The 26,201-nt window shown below is 45.8% G+C and overlaps 2 long non-coding RNA genes across 5 annotated transcripts; both read left to right on the top strand.

Moving 5' to 3' along the window:
• Positions 1–153: 153 nt before the first annotated feature.
• On the top strand, positions 154–25,779 carry LOC116567241. 4 transcript variants are annotated; one of them, XR_004276162.1, is made up of 5 exons: positions 882–1,182; positions 2,895–2,959; positions 11,545–11,686; positions 18,507–18,684; positions 24,531–25,779. It is a non-coding gene; the product is annotated as an uncharacterized LOC116567241 (long non-coding RNA). The 4 variants fall into 4 exon arrangements; XR_004276164.1 differs by lacking the exons at positions 882–1,182; positions 2,895–2,959 and adding an exon at positions 154–265; XR_004276163.1 differs by lacking the exon at positions 2,895–2,959 and having other exon boundaries at positions 884–1,182.
• On the top strand, positions 12,257–13,898 carry LOC116567243. Its single transcript, XR_004276167.1, has 2 exons — positions 12,257–12,655; positions 13,710–13,898. It is a non-coding gene; the product is annotated as an uncharacterized LOC116567243 (long non-coding RNA).
• Positions 25,780–26,201: the final 422 nt, after the last annotated feature.

Below are 26,201 nucleotides of genomic sequence, written 5' to 3'. Positions count from 1 at the left end.
GATTGCTTTTTTTTTTTTTTTAGAATTTCTCACCCCTCCTGCCATCATAATTAGCAGGTGCTACGAGTTTTCTTTTCCTTTCTTTTTCCTTAACTTTTTAAAAAATTTTATTTAACAGCACAAGTAGAGGGAGAGGATGAAGGAGAAGCAGGCTCTGCACTGAGCAGGGAGCCAGATGCAGGGCTGGATCCCAGGACCCTGGACAGATGCTGTACTGAGGGAGCCACCCAGGCACCCTGTAAGAGTTTTTAGACCTAGGATGCAGGTGGGAGAAGCAAGCCAGGGGTTCCTTGGCCCAACACTAATGACCAGGGCTCAGCCAAATCCATCTTCCACTGCAGGCTTCCAGATACTCTGCGAAGGAGACATTCCCCTTCCTGTCTCTGAATGCTCTGCCAGTTCAAGGCAGATCTATGTTTCTGACGGTTCCTCTTTGGTCATTCTGCCAGGGACAGCCAAGAGGGCTCCAAGCCTTGTGTGAACCCCAGGCCTGGGGGTCCCAGCCCTGAACTCTTTTCTCTGCCCTTGATGACCCCAGAATAGATCAATTCAGCGACTGTCAATCCATGCCAGGCCAGGGAACAAACACAGCAGTACACAAGATCAACTCGCTTTGGCCCCAGGAGCCTGGATTCCCCAAGGAGGGCTTCACCTGGTCTCTGAAGGGGATTCCAGGGGTTCCAAGATGGCCATGGGTGGAGCCCTCCAGGTAGAGAGGCCTCTGGACGGTGTCCACTGGGGCTGGGCAGACAGAAGATCCCCTCAGGCCTTCCCTCGCGGCTCCACTGTGCCCTGGGGAGAGAAAAGGGCTGGCCACACCAGGAGCGGCAGCGGGGCGAGCGTGGAGCTCAAGCAGCGCTGGGGAGGCGGGGACTGGGCGGGGGACTGGGGTCCTGGACTCAGCCGGGCAGAAGAGCGGCGGGAGCCGGCAGGGGGCGCGGCCAGCCCCCTCACCGGACAGGACAGAACAGGAGGCTGGGCGAGGGCCCACGGGCCTGCGGAGGCGCGCGCCGCTGTTTGCCGCCCCCTACCCGCCTCAGAGTGCGCGCACCTGCCTGCCCCGCCCACCGCCTTCCGTGGGCGGAGCGAACTCGCTGCGCAAGTAGCGCCTCCTGGGGAGGCAGGGGTTCTGCGCTGGCTGCGCAGGGCGCGGGGGATTGCATCGCAGCCCTGCTGACTCAGGTAATGAGGGGCTGGGAAGGGGTAGGGGCGCTAGGGAGAGAGGGAAGCTGGGGCCCTCCTGCCCGCTGCCACCTGCTGCTTCGTCCCTGGGAGCGGGAGGGGGGCCTGGCGGACAGGTTCCTGGCGGCCTGGTGCTCCTACACCCCACAGCCCTTGCCCCACAGCCCTCGCTCCACTTCTCGGTATCCAGGGAACCCGTGGGGCCCTACTGACATCAAGGGGCCCAGCACCACTGGGCTGGTCTGACCCCCGGAGAGACGCCTGTGCTGACAGGCTTCTTTTCCAGAACTTGATGGAAAATTTTGTCCCTCAGACTCGCTGGGCTCCCCAGCCCGAGAGGAGCTGGCTCTGCCGGCGCAGCCTGGGCCCCACTGGGCCCCCTCCACCTCCAGTGCCTTTTACCCAGGAGCCCCAGGATACCATTCCTTTCTGGCCCATGGGCCCCTTCCCCCCACCCCCACCCCTCCACTTTGGGGCTGCGACCACCCTGGGATCACTTCCATCTCTGGCCCCCTACCCCACAGGTCCTTGTCCACCTCCAGGCCTGACCCCGGGCCCCTCTCACCTCTGGAGTCACTGAAACCCTTCCACTAGGGGGCCACTGGCATCTGGGTCTCCCCTCCACCTTGGAGCTCCCTACCCTGTTTCCTCTAGGAACTGCTGTGCCTAGAAGCACAGAAACCCCACATTCTCAAGCCAGTTGTCTTCAGGCCAGGGACTCAGATATCCTCAGGGACCCTCCTTTCTGGGGCCACATACTCCTCTCTGTGCAGGACAGACCAGAGAGAGCAGGCTTGGGGATCCTTCCCTCCAGCTGGATGGAGGGGCAGAAGCTGGGGTGTGTGTGAGGGGGCTGCTCACAGGTGGCCTCCCTGGGTAAGGAGCTGCCAGGAGGAAACTTCAGGACAAGGCCATGATATGAAAGCCTCAAGAAGCAGAAGGACTGTCTGCACAGACTCCAGGCTCCTGGCTTGGGCAGTGGGCATTAAGTGGCCAGAGCCCTACAGGGCCAACCCCATCCAAACCCACCTTCACCCCTCCCACCCCACCCTGGCCGGCTTTTTTGTCTTGAACTTGCACAGCACCCTTTTCTCCAGTACGAAATTGAAAGATTTGCTTTGGTAAGTTTTGTGTCCAGGAGGCTCCTGGGCATCCACTTACATTATTTCCGGAGGCTAGTTGAGGAGGGTGGAGTCTTTGGGACCTTAACAGCAGGTCTCCTGATCCTTCCTGACTTCCTTTTTGTTGTTGTTGTTGTTTTTAGATTTATTTATTTGAGAGAGAGAGAGAGAGAGAGAAAGAGCGCACCACAGAACACATGCAGGCACAGGTGAATGGGCCAGGCAGAGGGACCGAGAATCTCAAGCAGACTCCCCACTGAATGTGGAGTCAGGTGGGGCTTGATCCCAGGACCCTGAGATCATGACCTGTGCCAGAACGAAGAGTCAGATGCTCAACCAGCTTCAACCACCACCCCTTGCCCCCGTTTTACAGATGGGTTCCATCTACACACAGTTAGGTGCTTTGCCTGGACTCGGCTAGTCTTACAGCAGTCTTAGGACACCGTCTCTTGCCCAGTGTCTCTGGTCAGTACCAACCCATGCCTCAAGTGTGGGAATGACTTCTTCCTGACTCCTTCTTAACTCCCTGTCCAGCCCGCGTTGCCCACCCCCCTCCAGGCTGTCCTAATTGTATATATTGGATCCCTGTAGATTGTGGGCACCATTGGATCCTCACCTGTCATGGCCGGTGCAACAAATCAACCAGGAACGTGAGGGTAAGAGGATGAAGAAAAGAACTCGAGAAGCAAAGAGATGGAGGGCAGGAGGAGCACTGAGGAGGATGTCCAACAGTGCTAAGTTTATTCAAAGCATTAAGGCCATATATATAGTGACATTACATCTAGTTAAACCAACATGGGTTCCTCATGACGCCAAATGGCTGATGCCAGTACAAATACAGCAAACCTGAAAGTAATTTATGGGCTGTACTAAGGCAGCAAGGACCAGCAACTAACTTTTTACCCCAACCGAATTGTTCTCATTTGTTTAGCAAGCGCGTGGGAAGTCACATAGGTGAGCACGCAACACATAGCACAGACCCTTTCTCAGTGCTACTCAACTTTTCCTGTCCTAAACCTTTTGTTAGGTTATTCAGACTTTAAAGGAGGCACAAGTCAGGGTCTGGTTTGGTTCTCATCTCAAGCCTTATTGCGGCCTCCCACACTCACCCAAATGAGAACATGGCTCAGGGTTATGGAGTGAATATACCCTTTAGGAAACATTAAAGGATGTAGCATAACTGGTCCGGGGTCACACAGCCTGTGAGACGCATGTGTGAGATTCAGACTGCACTGGGTCCTGCAGCCATTTTCAGCTCACCTTAGTGTCCAACCTGGTCCCAGCAGGCTCCTGCTCAGGACTTTGCTTTGTGCTGAGCTGGGCTTGCTTCCTGCCTGTGAAGCCATTGAAGGAGCAGGAGGCTGGCTGAGGACAAAGCAAAAGCTGGCGCCTTGCACTCCCCCCTTCACCCGCTCCCCTCCATATGTGTAGCATTCCTCAGGCACCCCTGACTGCCATAAAAGGATAAATAGTTAACTTGCAGAGATCACAGTCCTGCAAGGTAGGAGTCTCCCTTGGTTTGCAAATGTTCTTGAGATTTACAACAAAGAAGTTACCTTATCAATAGCCCTAATGTCACCCTCCCCTCCATGAAAAACAGAAGGAGGCAGAGGTAGAATGAAAAATAAATAAAGTTCAATTTCTTCTAAACCTAAATCTCATTAACAAGGATGCTTGATAGCAGGAAGGTAACATTCCACCAGGAGACTCCCAATTGTCTTTACTTGATAAGTAACCAGGCCTTCAATATCCTGGTAGTGCTTTTTTCGCATGCGTGGGCTAACCGGCCAGTTCTGCTTCTGTAAGATTGCTTTGTCTGCTTTCGGGCGGGGTCCCCTGACCCAATCCACTGACGCCAAGTATGCCTGTTCAAACTATCAATCAATCATCTCAGCCCCACCCGAAACTTGTTTGTATCTGTCTATAAATATCCTGCACCAGCCCAGCTCTGGACCTGTCGGCGTTATCGGCAACAAGCGGCGCAGAGGTCCAGGTTCGAACCTGCAATAAACGACCCTTGCTGATTGGCTTTGACTCACATCTCTGGTGGTCTTTTAAGGTGGGGGTAATACTCTATTGGCATTTCACCATTTTCACAGTGTGTCCCCAGCCCACCCTCTCACATTGAGCATCAGTGCTGCCTTGGCTGGCCTCTGTCGATTGTGCCGTTCCTCTCCATCCCTCTGTCACCCCTCCGGCCCACTGTCCTACTGCCCTCTGTCCAGTGGGCCAAGTTCTGAGTTTCTTGCCTGCACTTCCTCTTAACTGTGCTCTGTTGAAATCCTCTCTAACAGGGAGGACCTGCTTATCAGAGCAACTTGATTTGGAATCCGTCTCCCCTGGGGGTCAGAGCTTCTGACCATCATGTCCCCAGCCTCAGCACTGGGGATGCCTGCCCAGCCTATTGTGGGTGCTCGTGGAGCTCTGGGATCTTGGAGAAGATTTGCCATGAAAATAAGCATTTATACATAATACGGAAGAGAAGATTTGAGGAAAATGAGTGGGTGTCATCTGGTAATGTTTGTGTTAGGATGGTTCTGAAATTTCTGGGCCCTGAGTTACCAAGAATCCTAGATTGCCCAGCTGGAAGGACCTCAGATAGATCAGCTGGGCTCCTCACCTCATTTGACAGATGGGAAGTTGAGGCCCAGAGCTTAGTGCCACAGAGCAGGAGTGAGGAGAGATGTTAGTGACAGGAAGAAACCATAGGGTGAGCACAAAGTGGCTGAGCCTGGGCTTTGTTTATGCAAATGAGTTGCTAAAAGAGTGGGCCTGAGGCTGCTGGCCCTATCTAGTGCCCAGCAGGAAGTAACACTGATGAGGGAGCAGGAGTCTGGCTGAGGACAAAGCAAAAGCTGGTGCCTTGCACCCCCCCCTTCATCCGCTCCCCTCCATATGTGTAGCATTCCTCAGGCACCCCTGACTGCCATAAAATGATAAATAGTTAACTTGCTGAGATCACAATCCTGCAAGACAGGAGTCTCCCTTGGTTTGCAAATGTCCTTAAGATCACAACAAAGAAGTTACCTTATCAATAGCCCAATTTCCAAAGACACAGAACTCAGTTCCTCAAGCCTAATGTTACCCTCCCCTTCATAAAAACCGAAGGAGGTGGAAGTAGAAGGAAAAGTAAATAAAGTTAAATTTCTTCTAAACCTAAATCTCATTAACAAGGATGCTTGATAGCAGGAATGTAACATTCCACCAGACTTCCAATTGTCTTTACTTGATAGCAACTAAGCCTTCAATATCCTGATAGTATTCTTTGCCCCAATAGCCCTTCTGGACACCCCTTTGTCCTCACCTACCCAACTCCTGTGTATATAACCAACCACTCCTCACAACCCGGGGCAGCAGCTCTTCCTGCCCACGGGTCCTGTCCCCGTGCTTTAATAAACCACCATTTTGCACCAACGACGTCTTAAGAATTCTTTCTTTAGTCGTCGGCTCTGAACCTCCTCACCCCACCAAACCTGACTTAGGTTCTGGGGCTTCATCAACACAAGCCCACACCTTCTGAGGTTTAACTCATGCCAGGAATGATTCTCAGTGTTTTATTTGTGGGCACCTGGGTGGCTCAGTTGTTCAGCTGAGGTTATGGTCCCAGGGTGCTGGGATCTAATCCTCACCAGGCTTCCTGCTCAGTGGGAAGCCTGCTTCTCCCTTTCACACTCCCCCTGTGTGTGTTCCCTCTCTCCCTGTCTCTCTCTCTCTCTGTCAAATAAATAATAAAATCTTAAAACAACAACAACAACAACACCAAAATGCTTTATTTGCCTGAGGAGATAGGGTCTGTTATGGCTACCATTTTAATGCATGGAAATATGGGCACAGGGGAGCTAAAGGAGTCCAAGGTCACACAGCTTGCAAGTGGAGGAGCCAAGATTTGAACCCTGGGCAGCCTGCCTCCAGAACCTGCATTATTTTTTCCCCTTGTGCATGTCATTTTTAAAAACCTTTCCCTGAACTCTAACAGAGATGTGTAAACATTGTTAAGCATGTAGTTTATTGATCATCACAAAGCTTAGGTTCTGAAGCATTGCAGCAAGCTCGGGTGGGCTTTGATGTCAGACCTGGTTGGAATCCAGTTTCTGGTGCTGCATGACCTTAGGTGACTTACTCAGCCTCAGTTTCTGCACTGAGTTTGGCAGCCTTGTGATGAGTAGAGCGTGTGACAGTGCCTAGATGGTTTGGTGCCTGGCGAATGTTTAATAAATGGTTTTCTCTTCTTAATAATGAAGATTCTAAGTTGTGTTGGTTTTGTTAAGCGGTCCGAATACCTTCCTCATCGGTCAGTTGCCTGTCAGTCGCCTTGTAGGTACTTGTGATGAGTCACTTTGGTAAGTCACTATATATAGCTGAAACATTTGGGGGTAGTGGCGGGACATCCCCCCCTGCCCCCACTGACCCTGCATTGAAAGTCTATAATTTAAAATGTTCCACCTGTGCCTATTTTTTTTTTTAAACATAACCACTTTGGGACAATGAAAGTTATATGTCCTCTCCTTAGGGTTGTGACGGAGCCTTTGGGGACCTGCAACAGCTTACTTCCAGTTTCTGTCTGGCATGCTGATGGGCCAGAACTTATTTTAACAACATTCCATTACATTCCAGGCACCTGGAAGGAGGAATATGTTGAACTTCTAGGAAATTATTTTTTGGAACTGTTTTTATCCTGAGGAATAACCCATTTAAAAATCGAATGACCTTTATGGTTGACTTTTCCACTCTACATAATGCAAACTGACCCGTTGTTTTCAGCTGCTTCTGCAGCAGTGGGAAGACAAGCCTGTGGGAGTCCTCCCCAGGTTGGCCCCAGCACAGAGCTGCATCATTCTACACACCCCTCATGCCTTGTCTCCTTGTCTGTGAGGTGTAATGATGGTGCAGGGAGCTCCGGGGGTTGTCGTGAAGGTTACAGAGATGGGGGGTGTAAACTTTGAACAGTGTGCCCCACATAAAATGCAGATCTGGTGAGCAGAGGCAGCTGCTCACATTAATTGTTGATGCCAAGGCACTGGAGTTCCACAACAGCCTATGCCTTTCTTTCCTGGGTCCTTTTTGTCTCCACCACCACCTTAGAGAAAGTGACTCAGCAAGGCTGGTGCTTGTGGAGCCCTCTACAAAGCCAGCTAATTCACACGTGTGATGCCCTGGAGATAAGGGGGTTTTCCTGGGTGGTAGGACCCCATTTCAGAGGCTTAACTAGCCGGTTTCTCCTAACTGGTCCTGTCCTCCAGGGTCAAGATGAAGGCCTGCCAGGAGCCTGGTGGTCTCACCAGAGTTTTCCACTGGAAGCATGAAGGACCCCATGGGGCCTCGTGCAGAATGACATGGGTGTTGGAGGGAGAACAGGGGGGACATCGCCTGTACCATCATGGGCAGGTCACTATATCTGGCTCAAGCCGGCTTTCTTCCCATCTGGGAAATGGCAAAAGACCATGCTTTTTCACAGGAGGGATCAAGGTTTAGGGAGGTATTTGGTGACTGTGTTGAGGCTGCATGAGCAGCAGAGTTGACCGAGGGGTCTTGGAGTCACAGACTTGGGGTCAGGCCTCCACTGCTGCCACATAAAAGTAGATCGCTTGGGTAAGCCATGGACCTCAGTGTCCTCCTCTGTGCTCTGGGGATAATACCTAGCATGTAGGTCTGTGAGGGGTACAAAATAGAAGGCCATATTAGGAGCTTAGAGCAGAGCCTGGTACTCACTAGATTGTAGTTTTATGGTGATACTTTGGCATCACTGATGTTGCAGACCTGTTCCTACCCTCTGGAAGCTTTGGCTGTGTGTCAGATGGCTTATGAGGCCGTGGCTGACAGAAAGAAGCGGTGTCTGTCTTTTCTTAAGATTAAGGGTACATAGGGGCGCCTGGTGGCTCAGTCGTTGAAGCATCCAACTCTTGGTTTCAGCTAAGGTCATGATCTCAGGGTGGTGGGATTGAGCCCTGAGGGGTGCTCTGCTCTCAGTGTAGAATCTGCTGGAGGTTCTATCTCCCTGTATTTGTGTGTGTGTGCTCTCTCTGTATCTCTCTCTCTCTCCCTAAAATAAATAAATCTGTAAAAATGAATAAATACATACATCCATAAGTTAATTAATTATGGGTACAGAAATCAGTGATGGAGCTGGGTTGATGGGACGCTTGGCAGCAAAGACAGGTGCACCTTGCTTGAAGGCTTGGGGGTAGCTGTGGTGTCACCAGTGGTGATGGGGGTGTGAGGAAGTTGCCTCGTGCAGCATCCAGAGAGGAACTTAGATGGGGAGGGTTCCAGAGAGTAAATGCCCATGGGCAGGAAGCATCTTCAGGCAGATGAGTGTCAGAGGGTGTCCTCATGGGGGGGGAGCACCCTTTCTCCCTGAAGCTGCCCACGAGTGGAGGTGTGCCTGCGGGGGACATAACTAAATCATTGGGGTTTAGCCTCCTAAGCTTTTAATTTATGAAGATGTGGCCAAGAGCTTGTCTTACTGCTTTTTAAAGAGAAGTAAATTAAACTGTTGTTTGGGATGGTGTTGTCTTCCAAAGGCTCATTCAGAGTCAGTGGCAGAGCGGCTGTGGGCTTTCCAACTTGTCTTGAAAGCCTGGTCCAGGCAGGGTGAGGGATATTCCCATCTCTTGGGGTCTCTTGCCCTCTCTGCTTGTGGCAGAACGTGGTTTTGTGACTGGTAAATAAACAGGCATCTTGTGCAGATCCTTCAGCTCTTCGTGTGGCTGCAGTAGAGGAAATTCCCATGCACTGGGCACAGACTGTGGCTGGACGGGCGGTGTGGCGGGGCTCTCACCGAGCATTCTCCTTTCACGTAATCCCCGACCAGACATGAGTTTTGTGGTGTTGCCACTTTCCTGCCGGCCAAGAGGGAAGTTGAGGCCCACGAAAGTTACACTTTCTCGCTGTGGTAAGCGGCAGAGCCATGTCAGCCGGTCCAGGCCCTGGCTTTCAGGTCTGTTTGCTGTGAGCATTTTCTCTGGTGTTTCCAGCTTTTGGCCTGTTTGACCTATCAAACTATTGATGGTGTACTGATAATTCTAATACTCTTGACATTGTGAGAGATTAGCTCTTCACTTTGTGCAGGAAATGTTTTTTGCTGTATTTTCCTTTTAATTAAAAAAAAAAGTCAAAATCCCACGTTTCTGCCCATTTGAATCTCCCTGAGTCTCCCTGTTGTGAAGTGGCTGGGTTTGGGGATTTCTAGGGCAGGGGCCCTGACATAGTTGGTGGTGGCATTGCCTGGAGGAACCCAGGGCTCAGGACTCAGAGTGGGGACTGGAGCAGTGTGAACTGTGGTCTGAAAATGTGTTCGTGTGTCCTGAGGTGGTGCCCAGATTCTTTTGGAGGAGGAACTGAGGTTTTGATCAGTAGGTTAGAGAAACACTTGATGGAATAACACTGATAATTTTGTTTTTGTATTTAATCCTAATTTTGTGTTTTTGTTTTGGTGTAGTGCAGTGTGCTCTGTTCTAAGAAGAAAATTGGCAATAAATTCATACAGTATCATGATTTAATAATCCTTCCTCACTCACCAGGTCATATTTCAGGTTTTTATATGTAGTTTTTATATCTGTAGTTCTGTTTCTGAATTCTGCATTTTGATTCATTCCTTCATTTTTAAATTTCTTATTTTAAAGATTTTATTTATTTGAGAGGGAGGGAGAGAGAGAGAATGAGCTAGGAGCAGGGGCAGAGGGAGAAAGAAAGGGAGACTCCTCACTGAGCAGGGAGCCTGATGTGGGGCTCAGATCCTAGGTCCCTCAGATCAGGACCTGACCCAAAGGCAGATGCTTAACAGACTGAGCTACTCAGGTGCCCCCACATTTCTTCATATTTTTATTTTTCCTCCAGTGCTGCACTGTTTGGCTGGTTGCTTCAGTTTCTGGGAGGGAGGGAGATGACCACCTCTCCTGTTCTTCTAACAAGTTTGCTTTTGCTGCGTTGACTGGAGAAGGGCCAGGCTTCCTGAAGGTGAGTAGGATGATTCAGTGACACCCAAAAGGCAGTGGCTATCATTGTTCCCACTGTGCTTCAAAACCTTCACCCACTGACTCTTTGATGATGGCAGCCACCAGCAAATCTCCTGCAGAGGACTGCTGCCTTGGGATGCTTTTCTTGTGGTGCTGGACTTCATTCCCCCTGTCAGCCAGTACAGCTAGGATTAGAACCTAGGAAAAATCCCATTAGAACCCAAGAAAGTGGGGTGCCTGGGTGGCTTAATCGATTGTCTGCCTTTGGCTCAGTTTATGGTCTTAGGGTCCTGAGATCAAACCCTGCACTAGTGTCCATGCTGGCTGTGGAGCCTACTTAAAATCAAACGAACAGAAATCAGCCCAAGAAAGTACCATCCTTTGTGTTGTTCTATACTGTGGATCAGATTTTATTTTTCTTTTTTTCTTTCTTCTTTCTTTTTAAAGATTATTTATTTGTCAGTGAGAGAGCACAAGCAGGCGGAGCAACAGGCAGAGGGAGAGGCAGGCTCCTGGTTGGGTAAGGAGTCTGATGCCGTACTTGATCCCAGGACCCTGTGATCATGACCTGAGTCATGTTAGCCTGCTGCCTAACAGACTGAGCCAACCAGGCATCCCCCCGGATCAGACTTCAATAACCCTACCAGATTTTAGTTTTGACATTTTAAAGGACAATGAAAGGCAGCTAAACCCACACCAGGGTTCTCCATCTGCTGGGGCTGTGCTGTCCAGGCCTATGTGCCTCCTACCCCATCAATTCCACCCATGTTTTAGCCAGAGAACTGTAGGCAGGTGTGTGTGTGTCACTGAAAGCTTTGACTCATCATTCATATCTTAATTGTAAGCTTATAATCTTTATTTTTCCTTTTTTTGGGTAAAATTTTACTGATTTGTTTGTTTATGAGAATGAGTGGGGAGCAGAGGCAGAGGGAGAAGCAGACTCCCTGCTGAGCAGGAAGCCTAACATAGGGCAAGATCCCAGGACCCAAAATCCCAGGATTATGACCTGAGCCCAATGCAGATGCTTAACCGACTGAGCCACCCAGGCGCCTCTTTATTTTTCCTTTATTGATTATCTGCCTTTCTGAGGCAGCGTTCTACCTGGGTTTTCATAACTCCACACTAAGGTATTCTTCCACTAGTGTGGCCTGTTTTGAGGTAATTCCTATACATCCTGGCTGTGCTGCTAAATGATGCTATGATTTTGGACCCTTTTTTTTTTTTTTAAACCTCTCTAAGCCTTGGTTTCCTCTGTGCTAATGGGGATAATATACCCTCTCTTGCAGATGTGTGGAGGGCCATGGCTGACTTGGATGCAGGTGGGGTCATCTCACAGCACATGGAATACACAATTTATCTTGCTTCCTGTCTTGATAATGACATCTTGGTTTTCATGCTGTCTTAGAACAAGTAGAACTTGACTTACATGTAAGTTGTGAATTCACGTACTTTTGACAGAGGTGTTATTTTAGTTTAGTTTAGTTTAGTTTAGTTTTAAGCAGGCTCCACACCCAGTGTGGAACTCAAACTCACCACCATGAGATCAAGACCCGAGCTGAGATCAAGAGTTGGCCGCTCAACCAGCCTAGTCACCCAGGCATCCCTTCTGTTTATTATTTTTCAAAAAATGTGACAAGTAACACTTTCTCTGCCTGGACCTATCCTCACACATGCTATGCTGGCCTGGGGGTCAGACGTGTAACTGGTGTCGTGGTGGTGATGATGAGCAAGACAGTTGTTAAGTCTTTTTACCCTAGCTGCTGTTGTCCTATTATTTCCCTTTTTTTTTAAAGATTTTATTTTAGGGGCGCCTGGGTGGCTCAGTGGGTTAAAGCCTCTGCTTTCGGCTCGGGTCATGATCCCAGGGTCCTGGGATCGAGCCCCACACGGGCTCTCTGCTCAGCAGGGAGCCTGCTTCCTCCTCTCTCTCTCTGCCTGCCTCTGCCTACTTGTGATCTCTGTCTGTCAAATAAATAAAAATCTTTAAAAAAAAAAGATTTTATTTTATATCGTGGTGATATATGCTAAAACTGTTGCTTTTGGTCCTGCATTAAAACTTGAATATGTAGGGAATTTTTCAAGGATTCATCCCTGGAGATACAGTATTTGTTTTTCTCTGTTTGACTTATTTTGCTTAGCATAATACCCTCTAGGTACATCCATACTGTAGTAAATATCAGGATCTCGTCCTTTTTGATGGCTGAGTAATATAACATTGTGTGTATGTACAACTTCGTCTTCTGTTACTGGACACTTGGGCTCCTTCCATATCTCGGCTATGGAAAAAAAAATGCTGCTGTAGGCTTAGGGGTGCCTCTGTGCTTTCAGAATGTTGAGTCTGATGTGTCAACTGCCACAACAGTCGTGGCAACTCAGGAAGGGAGCCAGGTCCAGGAGGTAAGAGGAGGAGTGCAGCTTTAGGCAATCTGAGTTGAGGTGTCTGTGGGACCCGCAGGTGTAGGTTCTGGTTGGACAGTCAAAATGTAGGGATGGGTGCTTGGGGGAAGAGAGATGCAATCATGCTGTTGCCAAGGGATATATTCCTTGTAGAGAGAGTGACAGTTAAGGATTTAGGGTAATTCCTTCTTTTCTTGGGCAGATAAAGAGGACAAATAAAGGAGTAGTGGATGGGAGGGGAGGGATGTGGCCTTGATGTCAGGAAGGCATTTTTGCACAGATGTCTAGAGAAGAGAGATTTCAGAATGAAATGTCAGCAATGTTCGATGATGTGAAAAGTTTCAAAGCAGCTTGATTAGGGGGTGGGGGTAGATCGAGGAGGTTGTCACTGAGTACTGAAAGAAAAGGCGAGGTGAGTAGTGGAGTCCTAAGCCAGACAGAGAGATAGAGTGACTGGGCGTGAGACCATGGAGGCCACACACAAGAATAGCCTTTTAGAAAGTTTGATGGTAAAGACAGACGATCATAACTCCAGGCATAGCTTGGTCGAGGGTGGGTTTTACAGGCTGTGTTTACCTATTTGCAGGTTGACTGAAGGGAGATGACAGGTGGTGCATGGTGCTGGGGATTGTGGGTTGAGATGGGATCAGATATACAGAAAAGCACGCAGAGAGGAGTGTATGGATGCCCTGACTGCTTCTGTAGAACGCAAGGCCAACATTAGGCATGGAGGGAATGGAACGTGGCTCAAGGAGATGTGCAGTCTCAGATACAGACCACATGGCTCAGAGTCTTACAGGGCTATCCTTGCCTCTGCGTGGCCCTTCTCACAGGGTTTAAGTTTTGAACAGTCCTTTTGTTGCTCTGGGTTTGGGGTGTGACTGGAGAGACAGAGCAGAGAGCAAGGGCTGAGGAAAGACCAAGAGGGCAGGAACTCACAGAGGGGAGTCTACTACCCTCTCTGCCTGCCCTGGTATGGGCTCTCTCCTGATCTGGATGGACGGATGACCTGCCATTACTTCTTTTAAAAATGCATTTGGCTTTACCCTGCCAGAAAGCAACACATGTTTATTGAAGAATAGTGGGAAACCCCAGAGAAACTGAAGGAAGAAAATAAGCACTCAGCTGAAGACAACCATTCAAGAGTTCTGGCACCTTTTCCTCCCAACTTTCACTGAAGTTGAACAGATAAATGTATATATATATGAAGTGATTTCCGGGAAAGACCAAAAAAAAAAAAAAATACCAACAATAAGAAAACAAAAAAGAGAACAAAACAGAAGAAAACTGTTCATTTTCTTCCTGAAGCTGCCCTTCCTACGTACTGCTACTTGGTTTTACTACCTGCTTTTCTCCCTGGGCTTTCTTGACAAAACATGGTTCCACTATTTTAACCTTCTTCAAAGTGTTTGACAGAGTCGTTTGCTTTCAACATGGAGTTTGAGCAAAATGGACTATTGTTTTAAAATATTCTATCACGTGTGCTGTAATATCTCATCCTGGACATGGTACAAATGTTATGATAAAAAGAGGAGATGCTTTGAAAGTAATCACCAGAGTTGCGAAATTCATTGGCATGATCATTCTTTTGAGGGTCATAATTCGTTTAATTTTTTCTGCTCCAGATTAACCTTCACAGTCTTCAGTTGTTATGTGCGTTAGACACGGTATTAGCAGTAGTGGCAGTAAAAATACTCCTGTCACTCTTTACAGGTACCATTTTACTAGCATCTCCTTACCACTGTAGCAGCTTTAAACCCTGTTTCCACCCTGTTCATTCCTTTAAATGCCTTTTCTCTCTGGCTTTCCTTAAAACCTTTTTCTTAGTTTTTGGTGTTCTATAGCTTTACCACAAAATGTCTAATTGAAGATATCTCGTCTTGCTTGGTATCTGTGCATTTCCTGTATTTCTGGATTTATCATTTCTGTAATATGCTCAGCTGTTGTCTTCTGAAATGTTGACTCTGTCCTTCTGCTGTACTTCCCAGGATTCTTATTTAAACCTCCGATCTGTTGTCCATGTCTCTCCAGCTGGCGTTCATCCTCTTCTCCTGCCTCCTTGTGTTGCATTCTGGGGAATGTCTTCACTTCCTGTGTGCAGTGTGTGAAGTCCTTCATTCGGGGCTCATCTACTGCCCCACCATTCTGGTGTGTTTTCTGTTGTGTTTTACGTCTCAGTGATTTTTGGTCCCTGTTTAACTTCCTTCAGTTCCATGTTCACACTTGGCCTGTTGCTTTAGATAGGCTCTTGATCCTTCTTCATTTTTAAGCCTCTTTTGTGTTCTTAAACAAATAACATGTAATATTTCCTATTCTTTATCTGATCATTCCAGTGTCTAAAGTCTTCATTTTCCCTCGGTCCGCTGTCTCTCACAGTGGCCTCATTTCTTGCATGCTCTGTGATGGGATTTTGAGACCAGATTTATTGGAACATAGATGTAATCTCTTTTAATTCTGTTTTTTGTTTTTTTTTTTGTTTGTTTGTTTGTTTTTTCCTGGAGGGTTTGTCTTTCCTTTGCCAGGAGGCTGGGAGTGTTCTTGGTTGGGATCACTTTGGTTGCATTTGAGGGTCCTGGTTTATTAAGAAAAGCTCAGGTTCAGTTCCCCCAACTTACCATGTGGTGGGAACGGGGTCTGGAGGGCACAGGCCTGTAGAGATCCTGCAGTGAAAATGGCATTTGTTCTCTGGCACCCTGATTTGTTTCTCTTGAGCTTGTTGCTTACATATTAAGTTTTGGCTCTCTTGTTTCTGCCACCTCCCTTCTTCCTGCTTCCTCTCCTACCGTTTTCTAAGTCCTTTGTTAGTTTTCCGATGTCCTCTAAAGCCCAGAAATGTTTTGTGAATTCCATTTGCCATCACTAATTGCAAGTCTCATCCTGCAGCAGGAAGGCCAGAGCCAGACACTGTAATGCTCTGCCTCCCACAGAGGAGATTTTAATACCCTCTCCTTGTGTCCAGAAATTCTAGATTGGAGATGGAGTTATGGATACATTACCATCTACAGAGGATTAGTTGCCTATATAATAGAACAAGTGTGCATTATTCTAATCTTCCTAAAACTTCCATTTTGCACAATAAATACGAATGAATAAGGAACCCGCATTACTTTTGTTTATGCAGATGTTCTCTTTCTGTCTCTGGCTTTAGATGTTAGGTTGTAATTTGTATGGTTCATTCTGAAAATTGGGTAACTTCATTCTTATTTTCTACATGTTGGTGCCATATAAAGTTATGATTTATGGAGATTCAAAGGTAAATATTTATCAACATATAAATAATTGGGGAAGGCTTCCTTTACAAAAGGTAGAATTATTAAGACCTGTTTAATCACAGAAAGGATATCCTGTAAAGCTAGCCCATAAATAAAAAGTGGATCAGAAGAAAGCAGAGAGAGGAGTGAGTTTGGAAGGAGCATGTGTAGGGACACCTACTGCCTATCCCTGTAAGTCAGGGGCGATCTGGAAGGGAAACCTTGTTAAAGGAGGCAGTAGTGTTTAGATGTAATGAGCTACTGGAAACCTCACAGTGTTCTGGTGAAGCAAGTGGTGTGCAATCAAGGCCGCCAGCCCAGTTGAAGTTGCGGCTTCAGGCAGCAAGCTAGCAGGCCTTTCTGTCTGCCTTTATCTCCAGTGGGAGCAACTTGTCCTCCTTGAAGTTGGCCTCCAGACATCTTTTCCTGTGGCTACACATCTGTGCATCATTGAGAATTTTTGCGGTTGCTGCTTCATGAGGATGTTTGTCAGTTTTGGGTTTGTTTGTTTTGTTTTGTTTTTTACCGAGGTTCACTTGCTAACTTTACTCTTCTCTTAAAAATATATTTAATCTAGGGGTACCTGGGTGGCTCAGTGGGTTAAAGCCTCTGCCTTCGGCTCAGGCCATGATCCCAGGGTCCTGGGATTGAGCTCCACATCGGGCTCTCTGCTCAGCAGGGAGCCTGCTTCCTCCTCTCTCTCTGCCTGCCTCTCTGCCTACTTGTGATCTCTGTCTGCCAAATAAATAAATAAAATCTTTAAAAAATATATGTACTTAATCTAGGGGCACCTGGGTAGCTAAATGGGTGGGTTAAGCCTGTCTCTTCAGCTCAGGTTATGATCTCAGGGTCCTGGGATTGAGTCCTGCATCGGCAGGGAGCCTGCTTCCTCCTCTCTCTCTCTCTCTCTCTGTCTCTCTGCCTACTTGTGATCTCTCTGTGTCAAATAAATAAGTAAATAAATAAATATTTTAAAAATATATATATAATCTCTTCCAGGAAGAGATTATGCTGAGTGAAATAAGTCAAGCAGAGAGAGTCAATTATCATATGGTTTCACTTATTTGTGGAGCATAACAAATAGCATGGCGGACAAGGGGAGATGGAGAGAAGGGAGTTGAGGGAAACTGGAAGGGGAGGTGAAACGTGACAGACTATGGACTCTGAAAAATAATATGAGGGTTTTGAAGGAGTGGGGGGTGGGAGGTTGGGGGAACCAGGTGGTGGGTATTAGAGAGGGCACGGATTGCATGGAGCACTGGGTGTGGTGCAAAAACAACGAATACTGTTACGCTGAAAAAATATATATATATATACACACATATATATGTGTATATATATACATGTGTATATATACATGTATATATATATATGTACATATATATGTATATATATTTCATCTATCATTGCCATGTATTTCTAATGGTAGTGGCGGATGATGGTGTGGGACCCCATGAAGTGAATTTACACGGCCATCTTGACCACAATGTAAGTGTCGTACACAGCCATCCTGTGTCCCCTTTCCCTCTGAAATGGATTCTCTCTTCCCAGCTGTTATCAATAGAAGACAGGGGTCTTTGTTGTTGTAGGTGACTTGTCCAAGATCGCACAGCTTTCGAGGTTTAACCTTTGGTCTGATTGTAGGACCCATTTTCTTTAACTCGGTGCCATGCAACCTACCGTGTAGGAGTCTCAATACTCTCCTGCTTTTGAAGCTGTACTCCACAGGCCACGTCTACCAGTGCATATCTATTCTTGTCTAGTTCACTCATTTATTACACACATTTACTGGATGTGTTTCAGGCACCTTTCTAGGTGCTGGAGATATGGCAGTGGGCAAGTCAGACACAACTCCCTGCCTTCATTGAGCATGTTCCATTTCCTACTACTGGAAGCATCCACCAGGAACAATGGACTTATGCCAGAAGTCCAGCAATGATATGAGTTTCAGAAATTTCTGAATGGTTCTTTGTGGAAGTGATGATTTGGCGGCAGCCCTCGAGGTAGCTCCCTGCACAGGCAAAGGAGGGCTGGTGTAGAAATGCCTGATGAATGGGCTTCAAGGTCAAATAACTGAGCCAGGTCTTTAAGGTCTTATTTAGCTCTGAGGTTTTTCAAGAACTTCCCATGATACATGTGCATATTATAGTGACATAACAAAAACCCTATTCAAAGCACACTGTAAATTTGGAGGACAATTGTCTTTGCATAATTTTTGTGATTAACTGACAGTTGATGATACAGGCACTGTTGTAAGTCACTTATCCCTGTGCCAGCACTTTGTGGTAAATTCTTTTATCATCCTTATTTTTCAGAGGTAGAGACTGATGCAAAGGGAGAAGTTTGATGGTTCTCCATTGGCCACAGCTAAGCTAGCAAAAAGCAAAGCCTGCATTGGAACCAGGCACTGTGGCTCCAGACCCCAACTCTTCACCCTTGGGCTTTTGCAGCACGCCTGCTTCCTTGTCACTAAGAACTTGGTGCAGGAGTTTAACAGTACCTTTAACTTCTAGTTTTTCTTTCTCAGAACTGAATCTGCATTGCAGTGCATCTCTGCGTAAACATGTGTTTAATTTTGTCACCTTTAATTTTGTTTTTAGGTAAGATCTGAAGGAGTCAATCTGTTTCTTCTGTGGCTTCAAGCACTTCAGACAAACTGTTCAGAAGAGCAGGTGCTGATTTTTGCTTGCCTCGTGCCTGGTTTCCCAGCGATCATGTCATCCAGAGGGACCTGCATGGTGGAGACACTCATCAGTCCTAGCCCTGGTGTGGCGGATGGTGAGGAACATTTTAGCCAGCCTTACAGGTTGAAATGACTCTGGAAGTTCTCTTGAGGGATTCCTCAGCTTGTCATGATCCTGAATAGAACCCTTTATTTCGTAGATGGGTTTGGAGGAGGAATTATCCCCTGCTCTTGTTCACAGTAATGTCTTACAGACATTAGAATAGAAAGAATCAGAGCCTTTTTTATATGCAATGAGGACAGGAGACATTTACTGAAGTGGTGGAAACAGGAATGGAAGGGAGGACTCAGATGTTGGAAACAGCAGGAAGTGGAGACACATCATGTATCTGGAGTGTTTTCTTGGCTGTGAATGAAATTTAAATCTGCCATCCAAAACTACTGTTTATTGTCCTCAGCATGATTGTTTCACGAGTGGACATTCATCTGCTCACCCAGCTGTGTATTTTCATGCTGCATTCATGGAAAGACAGTAGCTGTGATGAAGTCCCAGAACCTAAGTCAGGTTCGGTGGGGTGAGGAGGTTCGGAGCCGACGACTAAAGAAAGAATTCTTAAGACGTCGTTGGTGCAAAATGGTGGTTTATTAAAGCACAGGGACAGGACCCGTGGGCAGGAAGAGCTGCTGCCCCGGGTTGTGAGGAGTGGTTGGTTATATACACAGGAGTTGGGTAGGTGAGGACAAAGGGGTGTCCAGAAGGGCTATTGGGGCAAAGAATACTATCAGGATATTGAAGGCTTGGTTACTATCAAGTAAAGACAATTGAGAGTCTCCTGGTGGAATGTTACATTCCTGCTATCAAGCATCCTTGTTAATGAGATTTAGGTTTAGAAGAAATTTAACTTTATTTACTTTTCCTTCTACTTCCACCTCCTTCGGTTTTTTTATGGAGGGGAGGGTGACATTAGGCTTGAGGAACTGAGTTCTGTGTCTTTGGAAATTGGGCTATTGATAAGGTAACTTCTTTATTGTAATCTTCCTGGGAAAGTCATGGCAACCATCTGTGTCCCATGAGTTTTTAAGGAACTTGCCAGTTAGGGCCATTGATTGATTAATGCACATCACTTTATTGCCCAAAGACAGGTATTTGATCCTTAGGCTGACCAAAGCAGAATTTGGCAGAGAGAAGAATAGTTTAGAGGGAGAGGTGGCTTCATGGGACTTTGTACCATATTTCCAACCCCTTGATGCTCGCTGGCCTGGAGTGTAGTGTGAGCAGGTTCCAAAGGAGGGGAAGATGTATTTTAATGAGGGCCATTTTTTAAAAACCCTTTGAACGTTGGTGAAAGAACTCCTTTTTTTCCCCACTCTGGAGCAAAGATATATCCACAAGAATCACTCCACTCTTGCCGGCCATATCAGGGGAAAGGATCGCTGAGGACCAAACATGCTTTTTCCTTCAAGTACTATTGAACTGTATGGTTATTCAGGTAAAAGCAAAATCTTGGATAATTCAGGAATGGTCTTCCTCTTGATAGGAAAGAGGAAACATTGCTTATTTTCTCCCAGCTCATCCATATTTTGTATGTTTGCTTATTTGTTTGTTTGTTTGTTGAGTTGACTCTTTATGATATTTCACTAGAACTTGAATATGTGCTATATCACATCAGCAAAGACCTGGCATACATAATATTTTGTGTGAGAGTGTATGTCAAGGAAACATTTCAGTTCTCCCATCTGCTTTCATATTACCATATTCACACAGAACACTTCACTTCTAACACTGTGGCTGAGGCTGTGGATTTTTCCCTCACCAGGCAACTCTGCAACACCAGCTGGGTGTCCTGTAGTTTCACTCAGCTTTGACACTGTCTGCCTTGATATGGCATCTGATCCCACAGGTTAAGGGCTCAGTCCCGTGAGACTGTTCCTTCACATTCAGGTGCCAGTCACAAGTAGGAGGGGCCCGGGTTACCCACAACTTCTCTACAACTTGGCTACAAATCAGAGGTTCCTTCAACTCCTCGTCCGGTTCAACTGAGTGGCTCGCAGAACTCTGGGAAACATTTGTTTTCATTTACAAATAATGAAAGATATGATAAAGGATACAGATGAACAGTCAGATGCAGAGACACAAAGGGCACAGTCTGGGAGGGTCCCAAGCACAGGAATGTCTATTCCTGTGGAGCTGGGTTTCATCCCCCTCCTGGTACCTGGATATGTTTACTTACCTGGAAGTTTCCTGAAACCCCTGCTTTGAGGAATTTTTTTTAAAAGATTTTATTTATTTATCAGAGAGAGAGAGGGGGAGAGAGCGAGCACAGGCAGAGGCAGAGGGAGAAGCAGGCTCCCTGCTGAGCAAGGAGCCCGATGTGGGACTCGATTCCAGGACGCTGGGATCATGACCTGAGCCGAAGGCAGCTGCTTAACCAACTGAGCCACCCAGGCGTCCCTGCTATGAGGATTTTTATGGAGGCTTCCTTACATAGATGTGCTCTGCTTTTAGCCCCCTCCCCTCTCTGGGGGAATGTAGGGGTTGGGGGGGGTGCCGAAGATTCTAAATTCTAATCATGGTGTGGTCTTCCTGGTGATGTGTCCCCACTGAGGAGCCATCTGGGAGCCCACCCAGAGTTGTGTTATTAGAACAAAATATTAAACTCAAAATGGATGAAAGACCTCAGTGTAAGATAGGAATTCTTGCCAGTTTTCTTAAGGTGATTCTTTCTCTCTGCTATCCCTCAAGATTCTGTCCTTGCCTCCCTTCCTGACTGCACTGTCCTATTGGGCAATCTTGCCTATTGGGCAGGTGGAATGGACCAGTAGGGTCAAAATGCACAGCTTCTAGAAGACAAAGGGATACTCCAGTCTGCTCTCAGGACTTTGGAGTCTTTGTGTTTTTGGTGCTGGTGAAAGGAAATGAGAGAGGAGAGCAGACAAGAAAGAATGCTAAGTCATTAGAGAGAACTGGTGGGATAAAATACAGGCATGATGAGTAGAATGAGTTTAAAAACATGATACCATTGGGTGATTTTTTTTAATACTCAGTAAGAATATTTTAACAAAGTGAACCATTTAGTTTTGAAATACTCATTCTTAGCATAATTTGAGTTTTAAGATAGGATTACATTACATGATTGTCAACATTATTTGTCACCATGACTTTTTTTTTAAATTTCGGATAGGAATTTTAATAAGATAGCATTTTATTTCAGTAGACATTTAAGTTAAAATTTAAATGTACATATGTTCTTTCCCACATGTTATCCAAAGGCTACAAATTAGAGTGGAAGAATAAGGAGAATCAAGATACTTGTTTTAAAGTTCTTTTTACACTGTTTTGAAAATATTGTCTTCCTCATTTATTTCCATCATTTACCATGTTAGCAAAATCTACAAACTTGTACTTGGTAGGTACTGATTGGGCTGGGTATAGAGGATGTCCACAGGGAAGCTGCCATTCTCTTTCAAAGTGACCTTTGTTTATTTTTAAGCAAAATAGTCACTTTATTCTTATTTTTAATGGTAACTTTATTGTAAGAGGTTTAAAGTTTCCTAATAAATGATTTTACCTATTTGTACAAACTATTTATTTGTACCTCAGGAATACTGTGGCTCCTAAAATAATTCAACATGTGTCATGATTCTTCTTGGTATAATTATATTTAAAATTAAGTTTTAAAATTTTAATTTTTTATTGAAACTGTTTATTGAAGGCAGTGTTTATTTTCTCAGGCAAAGATGGTGAAATAAACATTCTTGTTGAAGTCTTCTCTTAACGGTGTTGAGGTATGGTGACCCCAGACCCCAGACCTTGCCCAGTGGTGAGGCAGACCATCCCAGGCCATGCAACTGCCCAGAGTAGCCCTTCCTTATATCCTGGATCTTTCATCCACTAGGTGCTACTTACAGCTTCTTATGGAGGGGCCAATATTTGGGCAACTGTGCAACCTAAGGGCAGTAAGCTCCAGAAAGGAAGGAAACATGAGGGAATTTCTAGTTTCACTGCTCAGGGTTTTTTGTATGTTTGTTTGTTTGTTTGTTTTCCCCTATGAAAAATGAAGGCTCACAGGACAGAAGTATCCCTTTGATTGGTGCTGGGGTGGGGAAGCAAATTTTCTTCTCCCTATTATTGGAAAGCAGGCAAAATTAGTTAAAGTGAATAATCAGAAACAATTTGGGAGGGAAAGAGATCACAACAGGCATTAATCCATGTGGTGAATGTGGACTACTAATTCAGTTGTCTTTGGGTGTTTACTTACATACACACAAATGTGCATGCTTGGATCAGGGGAAAACAGCAGAAACTTGATGCCTTTTGAAATATGTAGAAGTACTAACCTTTAGAGGTACCGGGCTGTGTATTTGTTAGCTATCTGTATATGGGTATTTTTTTCAGAACTTGTTTCTGATTTGATAAATAGTCTATATTCACTGTGGAAAACATAGTATACTTTAATATATTGAAATTAAAGTTCTTTATTGAGAACTTGTCTGCCTCATGCAAGTGCCTCCAGGTATATAAAAAGTGGGAGGTCGGGGTACCAGGTGGTGGGTATTATAGAGGGCACGGATTGCATGGAGCACTGGGTGTGGTACAAAAACAATGAATACTGTTATGCTGAGCATAAAAAAAAAGAAAGTCAGTAAGAGAGCTGGACATACAGCAAGTAGTAGCTCAAGTCCAATACCATGTAACTTTTTGTATTGATTATGAAATTTAAAGAAGGAGAAAGGGACTTTTTTTTTATTATTCTATTTCTTTTCAGTGTTCCAGAATTCATTGTTTATGCACCACACCCAGTGCTTCATGCAATACGTGCCCTCCATAATACCCATCACCAGGCTCACCCAACCCCCTACCTGCCTCCCTTCTAAAGCCCTCAGTTTGCTTCTCAGAGTCCACAGTCTCTCATGGTTTGTCTCCCCCACCAATTTCCCTCAACTCACTTCTCCCCTCCATCTCCCAATGTCCTCTGTGTTACTCCTTATGCTCCAGAAGTAAGAAACCATATGATAGTTGACTCTGGTGACTTATTTCACTCAGCATAATCTCTTCCAGTCCAGTTCATGTTGATATAAAAGTTGGGTATTCATTCTTTCTGATGGAGGCATAATAATCCATATTGTATATGGACCACATCTTTATCCATTCATCCATTGAAGGGCATCTTGGTTCTTTCCACACTTTAGTGACTTTGGCCATTGCTGCTATGAACATTGGTGTTCAGATGTGCCCTTCTTTTCACTACATCTGTATCTTCTTGGTATATACCGAGTGCAGTTGCAGGGTCATAGGGCAGCTCCATTTTAATTTTTTTGAGGAATTTCCACACTGTTTCCCAATGTGGCTGCACCAAGAAAGGGACTTGTTATTAATTCTGTGGAGCTGGTCAAGTCTGATACTCAAAGATGAATTCTTTCAGACATAAAGTAGTTTATACTGATTCTATTCTTCAGATTCATCTACAAGGAAAAGGCTATATAAAACTAAAGTCCCATGGATTTGATTAGGGTAGTATTGGATGTTAAAGTACCTGAAATGATGAAGAATGTCTGTACATTCTTCTAGATTTGTTTCAGTCCTAAAATATTAAATTAGTTATAATGTATGTGAAAATATCCTTACTATTAGAATTGCTTATCCTTTCTCAAATTTTTTAGTGGCTTAGTACTTAGTACTTCCACCGCTGTATGCCATAGCTGTAATAAGCAAGCAGTAACAGGAGCCACCATCCCACCTTTGTCAGGTCACAAGGCAGAATCAGAAACAAGTCTACCAAAAAATGTCATCCCTAATAATTTCTGGTACTTTAATTTTAAAGTTTTAGTTGATATTCATCCAATCAAATATATAGCTGAGGTATATGTTTGTGAGAAATTGAATTGTTTAGGGTGGTGGGTTGCACTCACTCCCCTAATCATGTATTCTGTTTCCTTCCAGACATCCCCCATTTGAGACCAGCGCCAGTGTATGTACATTACTACCACTCAAGACAATGAAAACATTTATAGTATAAAAATTCCATACATGGCAATTCACATTGTTTTTATTAAATGGATTATAAATTTCTTTTTGGGAAAAAAAGTATCTAGCTATAATCCCAAACACTCAAAATCGAGTTGCTGTACTGCCCCAAATCATACAGGTATGTCATTTCTCTTTTTCTTATATTTTACATAGGTAAAAATACACTAACACATACCAAAGTAATTGACTCATAGGGGTTTTGGTTCCTAAAGGATGCTGGTTCTAGGGATTATGTTTATGGGTGGGCTCTCTCTCTGTTGCTGAGGTGTCAGAGGGACTTCTGAGGTAGCACTTGCCATGCTCTGCTGACATTGCCATGACAAGGTGATCTTGGGGGCCAGGGACATGTTCTGAGAACATGGTGTTGTGTGCAGTCTCCTGGACCCTCTCATTTTCCTTCCTTTGCTCAAGAGCCAGTGACATCAGAGCACAAGACCAGGGGCCTGTGTTGCCTTCACCCATCCCCAGCACCAGGCAGGCCCTCAAGAATCATGTAGGTGGGCTGTGGGAAGGACCTATTCGACTGCCAAGTGCCTTTTGGCATCTCAGGGGGAGCAGTGGAAGAGCATCTCAGGATTTTGAGGTGCCATGATGGAATGCCTGGAAGAAAAGGCAGACTCTCTTTCGAAGGCTTTCAGTGAAGACCTCTTTCTGTGTGGGGCCCATGGTATACCTTCCCTCTCTTGTGGCCCTTGGTCATAGAGAAATGGGCTTTCCCATCAGGTTGAGTTGCTTAGAGACTTTGTGCTGTGTAGGGAAGGACAACTTGGGGAGGTTTGAGAGGGGCTGCCTCATGGCAGGGGCCTGCTTTTATGCACAAAGCATGGTCCCCTTAGAGCAGGTTCGCTGATGCCCCAGAGTTCCCAAAAGTGTGACTAGGCCTGAGCTGCAAGAGTTCACACACCTGAGTGGCAGGTAGCATCTTGGTGGAGGAGCACCAAACTGAAGTCCAGAGCACGTGTCCTCATTGATGAAGAACTGACTACAGAGCTAGAGAAACTTACTGTCAAGAAGTCTGAGGGGGATACAGTTACAGTAAAGAGCAGCAAAATACTTACTGAAGATTTTGAAAGGGAGCTTTGGGGTGCGTGGATGGCTCAGTTGGTTAAATGTCTGCCAGAGATCAAACCCTGTGGTGGGGGGTGGGGAGTCCCTGCTAAGTGGGGAGTCTGCTTCTCCCTCTCCTTTTCCCTCTGCCACTCTTCCTGTCTGTGCTCACTTTCTCTCTGTCTCTCTGTGTCAAATAAATTTTATAAATCTTTTAAAACATAAAAATACAAGAAAGATTTGAAACTTAAATTCACTAGTTGTAACATGTAATAGGAACCCTGTAAACAGTAATGATCATTGCTGAGAACAAAATTGATTTTTTTAAAGATTTTATTTATTTGGCAGAGAGAGATCCCAAGTAGGCAGAAAGGCAAGCAGAGAGAGAGAGGAGGAAGCAGGCTCTCCACCGAGCAGTGAGCCCAATGCAGGACTCGATCCCAGGACCCTGAGATCATGACCTGAGCTGAAGGCAGTGGCTTAACCCACTGAGCCACCCAGGTGCCCCACAAAATTGATTTTCCAAAGGAATATCCC

The sequence above is a fragment of the Mustela erminea genome, chromosome 10 (genome assembly GCF_009829155.1).
Source record: "Mustela erminea isolate mMusErm1 chromosome 10, mMusErm1.Pri, whole genome shotgun sequence".
NCBI lineage: Eukaryota > Metazoa > Chordata > Mammalia > Carnivora > Mustelidae > Mustela > Mustela erminea.
This window is presented reverse-complemented; position numbering and strand designations above follow the sequence as displayed.